This window comes from Eublepharis macularius, chromosome 13 (assembly GCF_028583425.1).
Source record: "Eublepharis macularius isolate TG4126 chromosome 13, MPM_Emac_v1.0, whole genome shotgun sequence".
NCBI lineage: Eukaryota > Metazoa > Chordata > Lepidosauria > Squamata > Eublepharidae > Eublepharis > Eublepharis macularius.
This window is the reverse complement of record NC_072802.1, coordinates 42,836,835-42,856,288: the sequence shown is the minus strand read 5'-3', so window position 1 is coordinate 42,856,288 and position 19,454 is coordinate 42,836,835. Positions and strand designations below refer to the sequence as shown.

The 19,454-nt window shown below is 43.5% G+C and overlaps 1 protein-coding gene across 5 annotated transcripts in view; it reads right to left on the bottom strand.

Annotated features, from left to right (window-relative positions):
• KLHL13 (kelch like family member 13) overlaps window positions 1-10,146 on the bottom strand; it is a 77,863-nt gene extending 67,717 nt beyond the window's left edge. For all 5 annotated transcript variants that reach the window (XM_054996932.1, XM_054996937.1, XM_054996935.1 and 2 more), the window contains exon 1: window positions 10,004-10,146. The gene's annotated coding sequence lies outside the window, so the exon portion shown is untranslated. The remainder of the gene's footprint in view (window positions 1-10,003) is intronic.
• Between the last annotated feature and the right edge of the window lie 9,308 nt (window positions 10,147-19,454).

Sequence of the window (19,454 nt, the reverse complement as noted above, 5' to 3'; positions counted from 1 at the left end):
ATAGGAGGGATTTTATTATGCGGCAGCCTCTGGGCTGTATCGTGCCATACATGAGATTATTCTAAAAACAGCCAACTCTGTAGCCTAATTCTCAGCTAAGTGGCAAATCTATAACTGAGCTGTATCAAACACCAAGTATTAAAATACTATTAGAGGTGAGGAGAAAGAAAAACATTACTGCCTTCAAGAAGAGTCCAGTAGCACCTTTAAGACTAACCAATTTTATTGTAGCATAAGCTTTCGAGAATCACGTTCTCTTTGTCAGATGCATGGAGGGCAGAAGGAAACTGGCCAAATATAGAGGAGGAGGGGGGGAAGAGGGGAAGGAGGAGAGGGGGAATGTAAACAACTCCTTTGATATGGAGAGGCAGACAGCTCCTTTTGGTGTGGGGATCAGTTTGCTTGTGTAAAGATTCAAAGGAGTTTGCTGTGTTAGTCTGTAGTAGCAAAATCAAAGAGTTCAGCAGTGCTGCTGAACTCTTTTTGATTTTGCTACTACAGACTAACACAGCAAACTCCTTTGAATCTTTACACAAGCAAACTGATCCCCACACCAAAAGGAGCTGTCTGCATCTCCATATCAAAGGAGTTGTTTACATCCCCCCTCTCTTCCTCCCCCCTCCCCCCTCTCCTCCTCTATATTTGGCCAGTTTCCTTCTGCCCTCCATGCATCTGATGAAGAGAACGTGATTCTCGAAAGCTTATGCTATAATAAAATTGGTTAGTCTTAAACGTGCTACTGGACTCTTTTTGATTTTGCTACTACAGACTAACATGGCTAACTCCTCTGGATTACTGCCTTCACTCAAACACCTCCCCCCCCCCCACTCCCCACCAAGTTAGGCTAACTTGTAGATCTGGGCTGGCAAAACAGTTTGGCTGAAAAACACAACACCTGTTCAACTGCAAGGGAAATGCTGCAAAGCATATATGGAGCCGCCCTCTTCCACAGGTACTTGGAGTACAAAGATGAGCCAGGACAATTCCTGCTTGCAGTTGTGAAAGGTGCATTTGGTCACAATCAGAAAACAGGGCAAGTGTAAGAAATGTATTGTTGGTCTGGTAATCCCAATATACCATCAACTTAGACTTGAGGGGGGTGAGGAACAAAAAGATACACAGAAAAGGAAGATATACGAAGTTAAACAACAAGGTTTTCATAGTGCAAACCTAAGAAAACAGCTCATTCAAAACTGCAACTTTCTCCTCTTGAGAGATGAATAAAAATGGGCCAATTGTAGCAAGCATGCAGGATTATTTAATTCTGAACAGTCATCTAAGGGCACCACTTAATATTCTTGTACATTCCAGCCCATAATACACAGCAGGATGGATCCTCCCCCCTCGCACACACACCCCAACCCTTCAGTCGATGTCAGCTATGAATAAGCGTGCCAGTTTGCTGGAGCAAGCAGACAGCTGTAAGTCCCTGGAGCCAAACACCATGTTTGCCATCACTCTGAGAGGGCCCTGCCCACTTTCACCATCAAGCCATGTCTTCAGCATAGTGATGCCCCAGCATGGTATGAGGCAAGCCAAAGAACAGGCCACACAAGAGAAGAACACCAGTGACAGAACAGAAAAAGGAACCCACGGGCTTTCTGCATTTCCTTCAGATACAAAGTCTGAGTGTTGGAGTTATTATGTTTAGGTATTTATACCCAGCTTGTCTCCTCAATGGAAGCCCAAAGCCGCCTACATCACCATTTTCTTCCTGCCCCTTTTTAATCTCATAACCAGCTTGTGAGGTAGGTAAAGCTGAGAGAGGGTAACTGGCCCAAGGGCATCCAGCAAGCTTCCACGGTAGAGTAAGGATTCAAACCCAAGTCTCCTAGATCCTAGTCCGACGCTAACCTCCAGACCATGCTGGTTGCCTGAGTGCCCTTACTGGGCAGAAAGGCCGTAGTATCCATAAACTAAACTAAGCAGACATGGACAGATGCAATAGACCATCACCAGGCACCCCTTCTAAAAAACGAGAGAGAATAATACTTCAGGCATTACATTTAAGACAGGTGAGATCAAGATAATTCACACTAGGGTATTTTCCATTACTATGAATGGATGTGAAAGTTGAACAACGAAGAAAGCTTACAGAAAGAAACTTGATTCACTTGAAATGTGGTGTTGGAGGAGAATTCTACAGATACCATGGACCACCAAAAAGACAAGTAAGTGGGTTCTAGATCAAATCAAGCCTGAATTCTTCTTAGAACCTAAAATGACTAATGACTAACATGACAGGTGAGTTGTATAAGACTCGCTGGAAAAGACAGTAAGACTCTTCAACTGGAAAAGTTGAAAGCAGTAGGAAAAAAAGAAAACCCCTTGACTCAGTAAAGAAAGTGATGGCCTTCAGGTTGCAAGACCTCAAGCAAGGCTGTCAATGACAGGATGTTTTGGAGGGCATTAATTCATAGGGTTGCCGTAAGTCAGAAGTGACTTGACAGCACATATTACACAAGACAGGTGACATTTCTTTCCAAGGATGTATTCCAGATTCTTGCATTAGACAGAATTTGATACCAGCAGCTTCACTATCAAAGGATGCCCTAAATATGGCAACAAAAGCAAAGCGGTGATGCAAGCAACAGGAGAAAACATTGAAGTGATTCCTCCAGGCAAGAAAGTGCCTGAAGCAGCGAATGCATTTCAACTCTGTTTCAAGCAGACTCTGCAGGTGGCATCTCAGCACAAGAAAACGTCATCCCTTCCTTCTGCCATGCTGGGAGGGTCAAAGTTTTTATTAAAAACAGTCTGAAAGAAAGCAGCTAAAACAATGCCATGCCTCGTCAGACATATTGGGTAAGGCAATGGAACTGCCTATAAACATACAGACTCCCCTTTACACTTCTCTTTTCATCTCCTACCAACCTATTTGCATTCTTCTCTACCCTCAACAACAATTTATTTATTTACTTCATTTATCTCACCTTTCTTCCCCAGGGGGACACAAAGCAGCTTACATAGTTGTCCATTTTATCCTCACAACTTGCCAGTGAGGTAGGTTAGGCTGAAAGTAGGAGACTGGCCCAAGATGGCCCCGCCAGCTTTCACAGTAGAGTGGGGATGTGATCCTCCCAGATCCTAGTCCAACACACTAACTGCCACACCACAAAAGCCTTCTCCACTTCCACCCTCTGCCCCACATATTGTTCATCCCAGGGCTTTTTTTCACTGGGAACGCGGTGGAACGGAGTTCCGGCACCTCTTGAAAATGGTCACATGGCCAGTGGCCCCGCCCCCTGATCTCCAGACAGAGGGGAGTTTAGACTGCCCTCTGTGCCACTCAGCAGCACGGAGGGCAATCTAAACTCCCCTCTGAGATCAGGGGGCAGGGCCACCAGCCATGTGACCATTTTCATCAAGGGCGATTTAAACTTTAAAAAACTTCCCCCTTGTTCCAGCTGACCCAAAATGATGTCATTGTGTGGTCCTGAGTTCCATCACTGAGTTCCACCACCTCTTTTCCCAGAAAAAAAGCCCAGGTCCATCCAATCACATGACTGGTTACACAGCACAGCTTGCTGGTGGAAATGGGTAGGAATTACATGAATGCTGCATTTACATCCTTTTACAGATAAGCTCTGCCCATGCCACCACAAAACAAGAAAAATCTATGAACACAAGAAGCATCTTTCAACTCTAGATAGCTTTTTAAAACCTTGAGATTTAAGCCTGGGCGGGGGCCAAGCAGAAAAATTCAGGGGGACAAGATTAACCCCCCCCCACACACACACACACACATACACTTTTTTGTTCAATTTTTCTAATGGACTACTAGAAATTTTGAGAATTCAACAACATTCCTATGAAATATATTATCTTTCGGAATTAGTTAAATGCTTTTTAAGATAACATTTTACTTCCACAAAATATATAACAGGAATATTTTCATGCAAGATGATGTACAGTATCAGATGATAGTTTCTCTGTATAACTTTATCACAGACAACGTGTTTTCAGATATCTTCATTGCATACACTTGTCTTATTCTGGCCACAAATAATGTGCTATTGAAGTATTCAATGGTTGTTGTGGGTTTTCCGGGCTGTATTGCCGTGGTCTTGGCATTGTAGTTCCTGACGTTTCGCCAGCAGCTGTGGCTGGCATCTTCAGAGGTGTAGCACCAAAAGACCAAAGTCTTTTGGTGCTACACCTCTGAAGATGCCAGCCACAGCTGCTGGCGAAACGTCAGGAACTACAATGCCAAGACCACGGCAATACAGCCCGGAAAACCCACAACAACCATCGTTCTCCGGCCATGAAAGCCTTCGACAATACATCGAAGTGTTCAATGTTTTCAATGTTATAAAATTTAATTCAATGTCCTAATACAATACTAGTCTTACTGAGACCACATGAGGCTTTTTCTGGCCAAGTAATACATTATCTTAGTTTATTAAAAATTGTATGTTCTATTTCAAAAACTTTCCCCACTTCCCTCTCAATTGAAGGAAACTAAGACACAATATGGTAAAGTAGCAAAGGGAGCAGCAGTTTGCCACTCTCTCCAGTACTGGATGTATTTGCAATTTTGCTTGTTGAAAACTAAGGCATTTATACTTTTAAATTTCATAAATATGCCAAGAAGTATAACCCAATATGCTGAATAAGTTATAAATTATGCATATTATGCTTCTAATGGAGTAGAATAAGTTTAGTTTTGATAAGAATGTAAAAGTATTGAAATATATTCCAAATGTTCCCAAATTTTCATTTTTTCCCCTGAAAAAGCAGGAAAGGGGGGGGGGGGGATCCCTCCTGATCACATCTTCAGAGATTCTGGAAATGTTACATCTCCACACAATAAGGAGTAAATTCCAAAAATGTTCAGTAATCTACATCTCCCCAGTGATACATGCGCGGGGGGAGAGGGGATACAAAGGCATCATTTGCAAACTGCAGAACTACCCGGAGGCTGCAAGTGAATGCACATGAAGACAGAAAGCTGCCTTGTGCCATATCAGAGCCCTGGTCCATCAAAGTCAGTACTATGTACTCAGACTGGCAACAATTCTCCAGAATCTTGGGGGGGGGGGGAGAGAGAAAGCTCTTTCACATCACCTACCACCTGACCCTTTTAACGGGAGAGGCCAGGGACTGTACCGAGGACTTTCTGCATGCTGAGCAGATGCTCTATTAATGAGCCACGCCACCCACCCCCTTCACTGGTTATTGGAGACTGGAACTGGCAGCCCTGAAAATGCAATGCAGCATCACTAGGGCTATAGCTGCAGCCTATCAGTCTTAAAAGCGGGAATCTTGGATTCTTCCCAATGTTTGGGATAGGGAGGGATTAAGTACAGAACCCCAGAACTGATCTCTGGCTGTTACAGCCCAACACACTAGTGACTCGTCTACAGAAGCTCACTCAGTCATACCCGTTACCTTACTGAATCTGGTCTTGCCTCTGCTCCAGAGATGGCAATAAATGCGCTAAACAATGATTACTTGCGTTATCAGTATAAAAAGCAATAACCTCACCTGGGATTCAAGTGAAATAACACCTCTCTTATTGAGCCTGTAATTCATTCACCCAAGCATGCTTAGAGGCTGTAAAGCCTACATTACAATTGATTCACCATCCTTTACCCTAAAGAGAAGAATATAGATTTCCTCCTGCAGTCATAAAGAACTTGCAGCACGCAGAACATTCAAGGGCACCTAGAGGAAGAGCTGAACCCAAGAAGCTACCTTTGTCTCTGCCTTGGACTTTAAAAGCTCCCAGGGCTGAGGTGGGCAGCAGTTGCTGTCTGGGTGCCAATCTTTGTACCACCTTGCCTGGATCCAGGATCCAAGGCAAGCAGTAGGGATCATTCCCCTGGTGTGCAATGCACAGCTCCCTTAAGCAGGGGAGAAATCAGCATACATAACCACTGCAGAACTATCAAATGAGTCCATCTAAGCCAGAGGGAGAGAACCACTTGCACAACCAAGCCCATGTTGCACTATCACTCCTAGTCACTAGAAGACAACTGTTCCTCACCACAGGCAAATGGCTAATTACAAGCCTTATCCTTAGCCACAAGTGTAAAGCACTATTTTGGTTTCAAAAACAAAAAAATGGCCATGAATACTGATGTTGAAAGCCAACATAGGTCCAGCTCCGAGTTAATTCTGAATTAACCACTATGCTAACTAAGGTACAGAACCAAGTTCCAGGGATGGCTTGCTAATCTGAGAACTTCTAAACATAGGGGGTGGGGGGAAGGCCCTTGTTAAGTGCTGCCTTATTTACATAGTAAAGCTTACTTTGGCCCAACAACTACATGGTGGGCTGATCACCATTTGAGATACAGAAATCCAAGTTGGACCTTTTTTTTTTTTTTTGCTGGCCTGTGTATGATCAGTGACTATATTGACCCATTTTATCTGAACAACACTCATCTCTTGGCTTGATAAAGGAGCAATCCTCAGTGCAAAAGAACTCCCTTACGGCCCTCAACTGGCAGGTATTCCCATGGCCCATCGCTATATATAATGAAAGGAGGAAATATCCTGTGTCAGTCATTAAAGTATGTAAGCCAGGCCAGTTATAGACAAGGAAGTGTTTTCCACACATTCAGGGGACTCCCCAGGTATGCAGAAAAATACAAATAGAATGTGTAGATTAATCAAAACTTTCCAAGTTAACTCGGGGGGGGGGGGGGGAGGTGCTAATGCTCTGAAAGCTGAATATACTCCAGAAAGCACAGAAAACTGATAGCATCTGAGACAGTTAAAAGAAAAATTGAAACATGGCGAGAATCAGCCTCGGCGGGCCCCTGCAACCTGACACAATCCTAGAAGAGTAGATTTGGGGGTACAGGGATGGGATTTCCCAGCTGTTCCATCCTTCCACAATTCCTCACATGCCCCTATCATGTAACTGGAGAAATCTCAACCATTACAACACCTTGTCATCTAAATATTTTATAGTGGTCCCTTGGAATCCAAAATTACTTCTCCAATTGCATCCCTGTTAGACAGCAGCCCTCTGTGCCTATACGCTGGTGCAAACAGCCCTTCATCAATACATGGAGAGACTCTATAATGCGGGGCGGGGGGGGGGGGGTGGAATCTTGCAGCACAAGATAAAAGGGGAAGGGAATACTGAAAAGTCACCATCTAAGCTGGAGAACAAATCAGGCAACTAAGCGACACTAGCCCCCAAGCGAGTTTTACAATGGACACAAAAATTGGTGCCGGTGTAAGTGCTGGCTGAATGGCTGCTTTATACAGCTAGCTATTTCAAAGGGAAAGTGTTTTGCACAGTCATCTTGACTTCTCCTTGGCCCGTAGGAACCAGCTCCTCTACCCACCAGAAAGTTCCCTTTTAAAACTCCATGAGGACGGTGATTTTCCCTCAAACCCTCTTTGGCAACACTGCATGGATTACCACTACCCTCCCCCCCCTTTTTCTTTAATTGCATACCCTCTTGCTTATCGCTGGACAAACGGACTTTTGAATTTCAAGAAATACTACAACTGTTACAAAATCTGCTGGGAAATCATAAGACACCATTTTTTAAAAAATCTCATCACTTTGCAATTAACCTCAAACCAACAGCTTCCCTCTAAACATTCTTATTTTAGAAACACTGTGTGCCAATGTGCATTACTCACATAAATGCACTGCACTTAAGTTTGCAAATAAGGGGATATATAAATATTTAAAAGCATAGCTACATGAAACTGCACATCTGTTTTTAAAAGTGCCTTTTAATGCTACATCATAGCAAAAGTGAGGAGATGCTTACTATGAAATAAGCAAATTCTGATGGAAAACCAGAAGCTATCCTAACAGGGGGCTGTTTATGTACAGAATAACCATGCTTGTGATGAGCACGCAGTCAAGACAGTCTGGAAAAGGATAGATTGCAATAGTTCAGGAAGCCATTGCCAGTATTTTCTCAGCTTTCACAAGCCTAAAAGGAACAAGTACATTTCAAGTCAAACATTGAGATCAACCCAAAACTTTCTACCACAGTTGCAAACCCAACTTCAATGCTATACTCAAAAGGAGGCGGGGGGAATGAGAGTTTTCCTTCTCAAGCACACAAGGGAACACATCTCTGGCAGCAGAGAAGCTGACTGACTAGAACCAGAAAGGAAAGATTCTACAATTTGACATCATTCTGGAATCGCTCCTACAACAGAAAATATTCTTTGCTAGTGAGCAACCTTCTCTCCAGATGGGTAAGTAGGGGCAGCACAAACATTCCAGTTTGGTGTAGTGGTTAAGAGCATGGGACTCTAATCTGGAGAGCCGGGTTTGATTCCCCACTCCTCCACTTGAAGCCAGCTGGGTGACCTTGGGCTAGTCACAGCTTCTAGGAGCTTGCTCAGCCCCACCCACCTCACAGGGTGTTTATTGTGGGGATAATAATGACATACTTTGGAAACTGCTCTGAGCAGGCATTAAGTTGTCCTGAAAGGCGATACATAAATCAAATATTATTATTATTAATTCTCCAGTCCAGCCAGGTTACAGAGAAGATGGTCCCTTTGCTCTCTTTTACAGCTATTAGGATTGCCCTGTTGTGGTAGTATCCACCTGGCTCCAGAGAATGGGGGCACTAGAAGGAGCACTTCAGCCAACGGCCTGAATGTGGGGAGGAAAGGGTCCATCACATATTTAACTCCCAAGGATTTCCCAAGTCAAAACCAGCACTTCTAACCGGGCTCGAAAACAAACTGGAAGCAGCCTCACACGTACCACATCAGTTTCTATCCTGCAAATATGACCCCAAGCAAGCACAAAACTATTAACTGTAGTAAGTTCTCCTCTCCCTTCCCACCACTGTCTTTTCCAGTCAAAATTTAGATGGCAAGTTTCTTAAAGTAGGGACCTATCTTCCTTTGTGCATACATTATATTATGCAACACATACATTAATAACACTGAATAAGTATTTATCAGCAACCACTCTATCAGCACACCATACACACATCTACAAAGCCAGACTGCACCCCCAGACCCAGACACTCAACATTAACAACCATGTAGGGAGCTTATATGACTCACAATTTATAAAAACTGGTATGAGGAAAGATATAATAGATACGTAAAAGATACGTTAAGATCAGAACATATGAATATTTGTGGTGGTCTTATATCTTTCTTTTGAAAACTAGATGGCAGCATGCGGGATTTGGAGCTTGACCGTCCCTGTAAGAAGAGAGTAGAAACTTGACGGCATTTTTTTATTTCATTTGTTTTATTGGAGGTAACATATGGATAACTGTGGTGGACTTATTTCTTTTGGAAAATTGAAGATAGTACAAGCAATCTGGAACTTGACTGTTCCTGTAGGAAAACAGTTGCAATTTGATGGTATATTTATATTTCATTTATGCCACTGGTTATAATGTATGGATAATTGTGGTGGTCCTATTTCTTTCTTTGGGAAAATTTAAGATAGTATGAGTGATATGGAACTTGACTGTTCCTGTAAGAAAAGGGTTGCAGTTTGATGGTATATTCCTATTTCATATGTTTCTCTGTATGTAATAATAAAATTTATATTTAAAAAAAATTAAAGATAGCAAGTTCCTTAAAGTAGGGACACATCTTACTTTGGTCATACATCGCATTATGCAACACATCCATTAACAATACTGAATATGGAGTATTTTATTAGCAACCACGCTGTCAGCACATCATACATACACAACTACAAAGGCAGAATGCACCCCTAGATCCAGACCCTCAACAGCAACCACCACGTGGGGAGAGCCACTGTACACACTGCAAGTTGCAGCCCCTCTTCCCTCCATTAACTCGGGGGGGGGGTTAAGATTCCAGCTAAGCTACACCAGCCCCCCCCTCTCCTCCCCCCCTTCCGACTATCACCGGCCAATCACATCACTTCGCTTCCTCGGAACCAACCGAGCCAATACGCAAAGGCCTCCCAGAAGCCCCCCTCCTCCAGCCAATCACGGAGGAGGACACAGAGCGACCCTTCCCTTCCCCTTTCTCCTCACAACGAGCGCTTTCTCGCTCGCCGCCATCGTCTCACCCGCGATCGCTGCGCCACCCAGCCCGCTGGCGAGGCGGCGTCAAGGCCGCAGAGGGCCGGCCCAGCCGCTTCTTCTCCCGGTCTTTCCCTTCAGCGGTAGCCGCGGCGGCTGCGGGAGCTTTTCAAAAGTCCTCCCGAGTCCGGAATCGGGAGCCCCGCCCCCTTTGCCGTTCGTCCCGCCCTCTTGCGTCACCAAGAAGCCTGAAGTTGGGCTTCTCTGCGCTTGCGCGAGATGGGAGGCGGTGTGGCGAGGACGGAAACGAAGGCGGTGAGGGACGGGAGTTCGAGCCTTGCTCGGAGTCGGTTGCTCTGAGAAGCCGGGGATTGTGACGGAACTTTAGAACTGAAATTCCTATTAGCCACTGGAGCTCGTTTTTTTAAAAAAAAGAATTGTTTATTTATTTACATTATTCATAGTCCATCTTTATTGCTAAGAGTCCAGGCGGATTACACAGTGTGGATCAGTATAGTCAATTCGAAAGCCATTTCAATACATATATAATAGAGTATACATGCAAATTTGTAAAGATTTAACACCAGCAAAAATCCAATACTGAGTTAAAGAAATGCTGAAATAGACCATAAGACATTCTAAAACTGACACACTAAACAATATAGAACTACCTAGTAAGAGGTCCCGGTGCCTAGCATGGATGGTCTTTGGGAACAGGACTGGAAACACTAAGACCTTGGGGAGGTACTGACAGCTGGAATTGTTGGTCCACTTAGTAAAAAGCAACTTCACATGAAAGTGTGGGAAAATATCCAAGGTCCTGTAGCTGAAAAGTGTTTCAGGGAGAGCGAAGGCCAGCCACGGAGAGGTGCTGTCAGTTACAGGAGATAATAAATGCACTAGTCACTTCATACCTCAGAGGCAAAGTATGTGCTTTGCATCTGCACAAAGTCCCAGGTTCAAATTATGGAACCTTGCTAAAAGATCTCAAGTAGTACAGCTGGATGAAACTTCTGCCTGGTCACCATAGTGAACTATTGCTTATCAGAGTTATCATTGCTAGATGTTTAAGGATTCCTAGCTCTTCAGTGGTAGTATATAATCAGAGCCAGGATGTCCAATGTTCATTTGATGGGACATCTTCCCAAGTCGTTGTGCGTGCAAGATTGCAGCCTTAGACTTGGCTGCAATAGCTTATTTACGTAAAACATTTCTAACCCACCTCGGACTCAAGGTAGCTACTGCAAAGACTCCAGTTGGCGCAGAATGCTGCAGATCAGTTATTGGGAGCTAGGCTGAGCATGCATATCACTTCTACTCTAGCTGATCTTTAAGCCACTTCTGGACCCAAATCTTGCTCTATTAAAATGGAGAATTTCAGATATTTGCGTAGATGGATTGTGGGCAGCATGGCAAGGCAAGCTTCCCTATGCATATTTAAGCCTGAGACTACCACTGCAGCCACACATCACTGTCAGGCTTCTCGAGGTTCATGAGTCATTCAAGCTTGATACTGGACTGCCCTTTCTTTTCTTTAAGCAAATGATAGGCAGTCACTTCCTCTCCCCCCTTCAGCAGCAACCTTTTCCAATCTCCCTATCTTTTGCCTCCCTTTGAATCTCAGTTCTCTCTTCACATTCATTATGCAGGAATCAATTCCATTTTGTACAGATTGAACTTTAAAAAGCTGATATGCAAAACTCATCTCCTGGTTTTTTAATGTGGCCCTAAGCTGAAAAACTGCATTTGCTTTTGAAATTAGCTCTATTTTGACCTTTCACTAGATAGAATTGACAATGACCACATTAGGGGGTTCTGGGTACTTTGCTGAATTCTAGAAAGAAAAAGTACGGGATGACCGAGCCCCAAAAGCCACATACTAACACACCTTCATCCAGCTGAGAAATTCTGTAACAAATAAAACAAAACTGGAGGCTGGGGGGTATTTAACTGGAGAGAACACCCTGAACTTCTGCTTAGTTTTCTGAATTTAAAAGAAAGCAGCATGTGGGATTGGATTATTTGGTTTTCAAAAATGTGACAAAATAAAATCCTTTTTTAAAAAAAAGGAAAGGAAGGGATGTTTGCCTTCAGCTTCTGCAGTGCTGAGCTGGAGAAAGCACTTGCATTGTTGGCAGCAGCCACAGAGGGCATTGCAGCTTCTTTGTTGGGCAGGAGAAGGCCACAGCAGGCATCTTCGGCAGCCATGGGAGGCCACCGGGTTCTATTAGAAGTTGCCAAGGGCTAGCCTGATTTAGCAGTCCTGGTGGCTTAAAAGGCCTCCTGGCTTGCTCTGCAGCCACGGGAAGGCTGTCTGGACTTGAAAGCAGCCCCAAATAGACTACATGGGTTTCAGCCACTTCCCTCCCCACCAATCACTGTGTGCCTGAGCACATAAGCTTTTGTTTTGTGGAGATTTAACCCCCCAATGTAATGTTTGAAACTTTTCAGATTTTTCTGCAACCCTGGTGCGTTCCCCAAAGTTGCAGAAGCATCTGTTTTGTAGCCAATCAGCCTCGCTCCATAGGTTTAAGGATCCGCAAGAGGGCACTTGCTATTAGTATATACAAGTGGGGGACCTGCAAGCTCTTATGGGGAGCATCTTGTTTTCCCCTCCCCCACCAAGTTCTCTTTCCCTTTCCTGGCCACCCAGATGGCCTCCCCCACTTTCCCTGCTTCCCGCCCACCTTTGCCTGCTCCCCTTTTTCACCTTTCCCCTGACAGTCTCTACCCTATGGCTGAGTTGCATGGTGCTGGCTGAGCTGGGCCCAGGTGCATGGTGGGGAACCTGAAAGGACTTGCAGGTGTACTTTTCCCTGTATCCCCTTCCTGACATTATTTCCTCTTTCCCACCTCATGGCAGCCTCCATATGCTCACCTTTATCTATGTCCTTCTTTCCTCAAACCCTCTAAACAACTTACTTTTTACCTGCCCCCCATTTCCATCTATATTTAGTAATTAATTTCCTTTATATACTGCCTTTCTCCACAAGAGTGACCCAAAACAGCCTACATAATTCTCGCCTCCATATTATCCTTACAACAACCCTGAGGTAGGTTTGGTTGAGAGAGTATGACTGGATCAAAGTCACACTGTGAGCTTCCTCAGCAGCATGGTGATTCGAACCTGGGTCTTTTGGATACTACTCTGAAACTCTAACCACTACAGAGTGGGGGAGGGGAGAGGTGCTGTTGTTGAACAGTAGCAAACAGGCATGGGTGAGTCATGCAAGTCATGTGGTATCAAAACACCTGGTGGTTTCCTCTGGTTGAGGCCCCAATGTGTCCTCCCTCACAGGCCAAAACAGCCTTGGAAAGAGCCTACCTTCTCACCCTGCCTTTTCCTATCAGAAACCAAGTCTGGAATACTGTCTAAATTGTTACGGTTGCCGAGCAACAGCCACCAAAGGCATCTGGTTAAAGATATGGGCGCTTTTAGCACGGGAGAGAAGTTTAACCACTTTTTTTTAGATTTCAGATATTCAAACCTAGGACATTTTTCAGGTTGCAGGAAGATCTGTCTTGTCTGTTCATGACTCCATTCTCTGGATTTAAGTATGCACAGATCTGGGCCACTTGGCTATTAATATATAAGATGATGAAGTCAAAGGCAATCTTTGAACTGCATCGGTAACATTCTTGTAGTTGTTGTGACATTTCTCTCTTCAGACATACCCTTTGGAGAGAAAGAGTGCTGCATTTTTGTCTTAACATCTAAGAATAGGCCTTTACTGAAGATATTTTTCCATCATAATTAGTATCTAAAATTGCTATGTCCCCCTGCTACTAAAATCTGAAACAGCATTACTGGTTCAAAGACAATATAATTTTAAGTATCAGATAATAATTAACAGCCGAACAGATATGGCCATCATTGTTATCTTCATATTATTCATTTATTCTTTCAATTCATAAACCTGTATATAATAATATAATAATGTATTTTATGTATATAAATACAATAAAGCATCACATTAAAATTAAAGCAAGAACAACATGTTTAAAAAGTGAAAAGCAGGACATGACATTAACTCTTATCTCTGAAGTGTGTACTGTTTCCCCTGGGTCATCAGATTAGGTCTTTGATCCATCAAAGCCAACAATTTGTCCCCAAGATGCTGTGCCTTCAGATCTCCAAAGGTGATATCCAGAAGGCCATCGCTGGAGAGTGTTAGGACCTGCTTTCTGATCCAGCGAGGCCAGATAAGTAAGCTTGTCTGTATGTGCTTTGTATGGCATCAAGAACCCATTCTTGACACGCAGCAATGCAGGCAAGGTCTCTTGTTTGTATGTTTTTTACCCCTTTGTCACCTATCCTGGGAACTTTAACTGCAAAACGTACCTTCCGTTGGCAATCAATAATTCCTGCAGCCAAGCAATCAAGCTTTGGTTGCAATTAAGGATTGCACTGAATATAAAATAATTATTGATTGCCGCCAGCAAAATACATTGCCCAAACCTGGGTCCCAAGAAGGAGAGATCAATGGTGCTGTAGGCACCAGGCCACATAAGTGTCATGGTGTTGAAGGCCCCCATTAATCAGCTCTGCCGCTGCTGCTGTAACAGGGATGATGTTTAATATGCATGCACTGCCATTATTCCTGATGTCCAAAGGTGAACGAGAAGGTACAAAAACTATTGCTTCCGAATAGGTGGTTGGGTTCTCTGGCCAGAAGTTTCATCATGTAACCCTTCCTGCAAAGGGATTGTGACTTGAAAGGAAGTTCTGCAGCTGCCGTATGACCACTGAGAGAGCCTTTGTATCGTTCAGCGTACTCATTCATTTAACATATTTATACCCTGCTTTTCAGCCAATGGGGCTCCCATAGTGGCTTACAGATCAAATCTACTACATTTAAAAATGGAAACCAATTGCCAAGATGCACCATTCCCTTTTTGCAGTATTTTACACAACAAAAGAAGCAGAAATGCTGTGGTATCTTTTTGAAAGTTCACTAAAAGCAGAGACTCGGTAGAGATGAAGAACAAGAGCACACATGAAATTGCCTTATACCAAATCAGACAACTGGTCCAGCAAAGTCTGTATTGTCTATGTAGACTGGCAGCAGCTCTCCAGGGTCTCAGGCAGAGGCCTTTCACATTTCCAGCCAACTGGATCCTGTTAACTGGAGATCTCAGGGATTGAGCCTGGGACTTCCTGCATGCCAAACAGATGTTCTGCCACTAAGCAACAACCCTTCCCCATCATCCTATGTGTTAGTCTTCCATGCTTACCTTCCAGCTACTGATGTTTTCCATAACTCAGCCCTATGGTGATAAGTGTTTTTCTCCTGGAAGTGCAATCCAATGGAAATAACCAGAACAGCACGGACTTGGCACAGCAGAAAACCTAGCCCCATAGCAAAGATTCCCCACCACCACCACCACGCACAACAATTTAAAATGTTAAATACCAGAAGTTCAGTATATGATGGAAGAATTGCTGCCAGTGGAGAGAGCAGCCTCGCTGAAGTGTGCAACTTTTTACATTTTGAAATGACTCCACAAACACTCCTGTATTTGAGTGGTTCAGCACATGCGCCTCTGGCTCCTAAATAATATGTTCTCAAAGTGTTGAGGATATGAGAGGAGTGTAAGGTGTCATTGGTCATTGTGATGTCCCAGGCAAGGTTCAATAGGGGCCTGTCTCTCAAATATTCCACACATCTGCTAATGATTTGCTAGCCCCCTTAATCTCTAGTCTGCATCCTGCCCAGGAGATTTCCTGTGTGCCCACCTCCTAGCTTTGATAATGGGCATGACACATAGGTGTGCAGCAGCTTTTGCTGTAGGTAATTCAGGGGAAGGGGTTGGAGGTTTTGCTGTAGACTGCTCTCTTTTGCTTGTTCATGTTGATCTGTTTATCAAAACTAGAAATTCTCAATGGCAAAGCTCACCATGGCCTCTCTTGCGCACGCATGCACACACACTCTACCTTGTCTGCATTTGGGGGGATCAATATGATTGATATACTGTTGGCGATACTAGAACTTCCCTCCCAATGGCTTTCTACCATGACTAATTAAAAATGAATTTGCACAACTCCCATCCTTCTCAAAAACACAGGCACCATATGTATGCTATTGACCATACTCTTTTGAATGGAGAGGCAGGTATTACTTTGAGCCCCAAATATTACCAGTCAAATAATACCCACGTTATATCTGAATAAAATGATTTCCTTTTTAAAAAATATTTAAATATGTATTTTGTGAAGTGTTTGTTTATTTAGGGTTTTTTTATTTTTATTTTTAAAAATCTGTCTTCCATACAGCACAAGTATACTGAAAAAATACAGTGATTTTTAAAACTCAAGTTACATAGGTTAAAAAAGAACATTTGGTACAATTGTCATAAACACAGCTGTTGAACTGCATATGACTTTATTACATACAGGGCTTTTTTCTGGGAAAAGAGGTGGTGGAACTCAGTGGGTTGCCCTCGGAGAAAATGGTCACATGGCTGGTGGCCCCACCCCTTGATCTCCAGACAGAGGGGAGTTGAGATTGCCCTCCGCGAGGGCAATCTAAGCTCCCCTCTGTCTGGAGAACAGGGGGTGGGGCCACCAGCCATGTGACCATTTTCAAGAGGTTCTGGAACTCCGTTCCCCCACGTCCCTGCTGAAAAAAAGCCCTGATTACATATAAGGTTTTCAAAACCAAGCTGCCTTCAGCAGCCTAAAGCTTCTTAAAGTCAACTCTGTTTGGGGTTCATTAAAATCATACTTGGCTGATAAGGTGGTGCTGGGGTGACTAATACAAAGTTAGACAGCAAGGCTTCTGTCTCTTTGAGGAAACTGTTGACAGATGCAGTTTCTTTCCTCCCTTCACCAGCCAAACTCTCCTCTTCCATTCACCTGTTAAAGAATCTGGAGCCATGTATATGAGAGCCGCACTACCAAGTTTATAAATGTATACTGCTAATCATGGCTGGTTCCAGTCACCATGCAGTGCTGCTCTGGGGCTGGCCCTATTTGGAGAGAAAGGCAGCACATAAATGAATAAATTAAATAGAAAGGTCAACAGTAATCCGAATGCAAACCATGCATAGGTTTACACCAGGATGCTCCTTTGTATTTATTTATTGAGAGATCTTGTACGTGCCACTTCCTAATAAAAGACTCGCAATGGCCTGTCTGGCCTGCAAAAACTTTATGGCTCATTAGTCAGCATGTCAGTTATCAGTAATGTTAAATTATATTTTTTAGTTATGCATATGGGCTGTCTTACACTGGCTGTTTGTTAATCCCTTGCCCTGAATTTTGATTTGCTTTGGCTCTTTAATTGTAGAAGGTTGCAGACCTCTGCCTCGTAGCCTGTAAGGGCAAAAGTCTGCAGACCTTTGCAGGAAATGTTCTGCCCATAGTTACATGTGCCCTAGTGACTTCGAGACTGGACGGTTGTAACGTTCTGTATGTAAAGTTACCAATGAAATGTTCTTGGAAATTTTGATAGGCTCAGACTGCAGCTGCCTGTCTATTGACTAGGTCACCGTGAATTTGTTGTGCCAATCCTAATCCATCCCCACAGACTTCCCATTCTGTTCTGAGTCCCATTCAAGATGCTGGCTTTGACTTTTAAAGTCCTGAACAGTTTGGCACCAGGATGTCTTGAGGTCCACTTCCTCCTATTTGAACCCATCAGAACATTTAAAATCATTTGGACAGGGAATGCTACCTTCAGATTGTTCAGTAATAAGCAGTGAAGTGAAGGAAGGACCGTCTCATTGGTGACACCAGCAGTGCAATCCTAAAAAGATTTACTCCAGTCTAAGCCCATTGATTTCAGTGGGCTTAGACTGGAGTATCTCTTCTTAGGATTGCACTGTAAGACTTTGGAACTCCTTTCCCCAGGATGCAAATCTGGTCACGCTTTTTTTAAGTTTTAAGAGTTGTGTCTAAAACACCCTTGGGGTGGTAGGTTTTTGGATTGTCATGCAAATAGTGGCTATGGTTTTCCCTTGCTATTCTTGGCCTTTATTCACTTTTTAACATCTGAGCTTTAAAGAATTATGATGAACATGATGATAATTCTGCTTGATGTGATTTTTTTTGTTTGTAAATGTTTTTATTCATTGCAGCATTATAAAATGTTTCACAGCTCTCAGGGTTCCCCCCCCCCTCTTTCTGGTGGCTTTACTTGTCTTGCAGCTTCTGTTATGTTTTTTGTTTTGTTTTTTCATTGGTTCTGTAAGCCCTATTGGTAGATTTTATGGCCGAATCCACACTCACTCACCATCCGCTTATCTTGGGCAGTCGTGGCAATCGGGTTCATTCCGCTACCATGCTGTGCATCATCACATTCACCCTTCCAGTGCATCTTCATGGTGCAATCATTTCTCCACACGCCACTGAGTAAAGCGTTACAGTGGGCGGTTCCATCCTCTGCCATCAGAATTGACGGCGCACGTCACTTCCCCTTTGTTTTTTTAAAAAAGGTCAATTTTCCGGTATACCGATATTCCGACTTTTAAGAAATGGCAATGTACCCTCCCCCTCATGTTTGACTGGCTCATTTTTTGCTCATCACAGACCACTTTCTAACAATTGGCTGGTTGGTATGGCGGGCAAATTTGAAATTAGATTGTCACATTAAAGGCATTGTCCGGAAATTCTGCTGCTCTGAGTGGTTTTCTGCTTTTAGTAGTTAACAACATGGATGCTCAGAGTGTGATATTTGTGATGATGGCTCAGATTGTGGTTGGCATGCTTCGCAGCACAGCCATGCAACACCACGAGATGATACATTCTGTCTTTCGCACATGGTAGAATCTCCCACCTGCACCCTAAGCTTTCAGGAATATATTTGTTTTCCACACCTGCTGTTTACTAGAGACGATCATTGTGGGAAATACAGGATTGCTCGGCTTGGCTCCTCGTGCTCTTAAAAATGGCGGGACACAGTAGGGAAACAGTCCCCGTGTGACATGCGCATGCTCCGGTGACCGTTTCTTTTCCTGCACAAATCACTGCTCACTACAGTTGGCTTACCGGTATACCGACCTTTCTGCACTATGCAAAAAAAAAAAAAGGCAGGGAGAAAACGGATTTCCACCACTATCACGTGGTTTGGAAGGAAGGCGCAATTGTGGTGCAGTGATGGCGGGGAACACGCAGAATGGGAAAGCGTGTGAGTATTTGCATGAACAGTGCACCGCTTGCGAAAAAGGCGCGGAAACAAAAAGGAAGTGTGGATTCAGCCTATGAAATACAGGTTATAAGCAGTTAAAGAAATAAACTAGTTTATATAGCTTGTAACAGTAATTCCTGAGCAAAAGAATTCAAATATAGGAAAGATAAGATTCTTTTAAAATGCTGATAAAAATGGATAAGCCTTTTTTCTTCTATAAACATTAAATAAGATGCTGATGGCTTTAGTCAGCATTTTGGTCCAAATAGTAACTGTTGTTGTGAGCTCTCAAACATATTGCCCTGCCTTTCTTTCTCTGTTGAGAACCAGTTGCGTAAAAGTTAACATATGTTTTGGTTTTGTGTGGCTG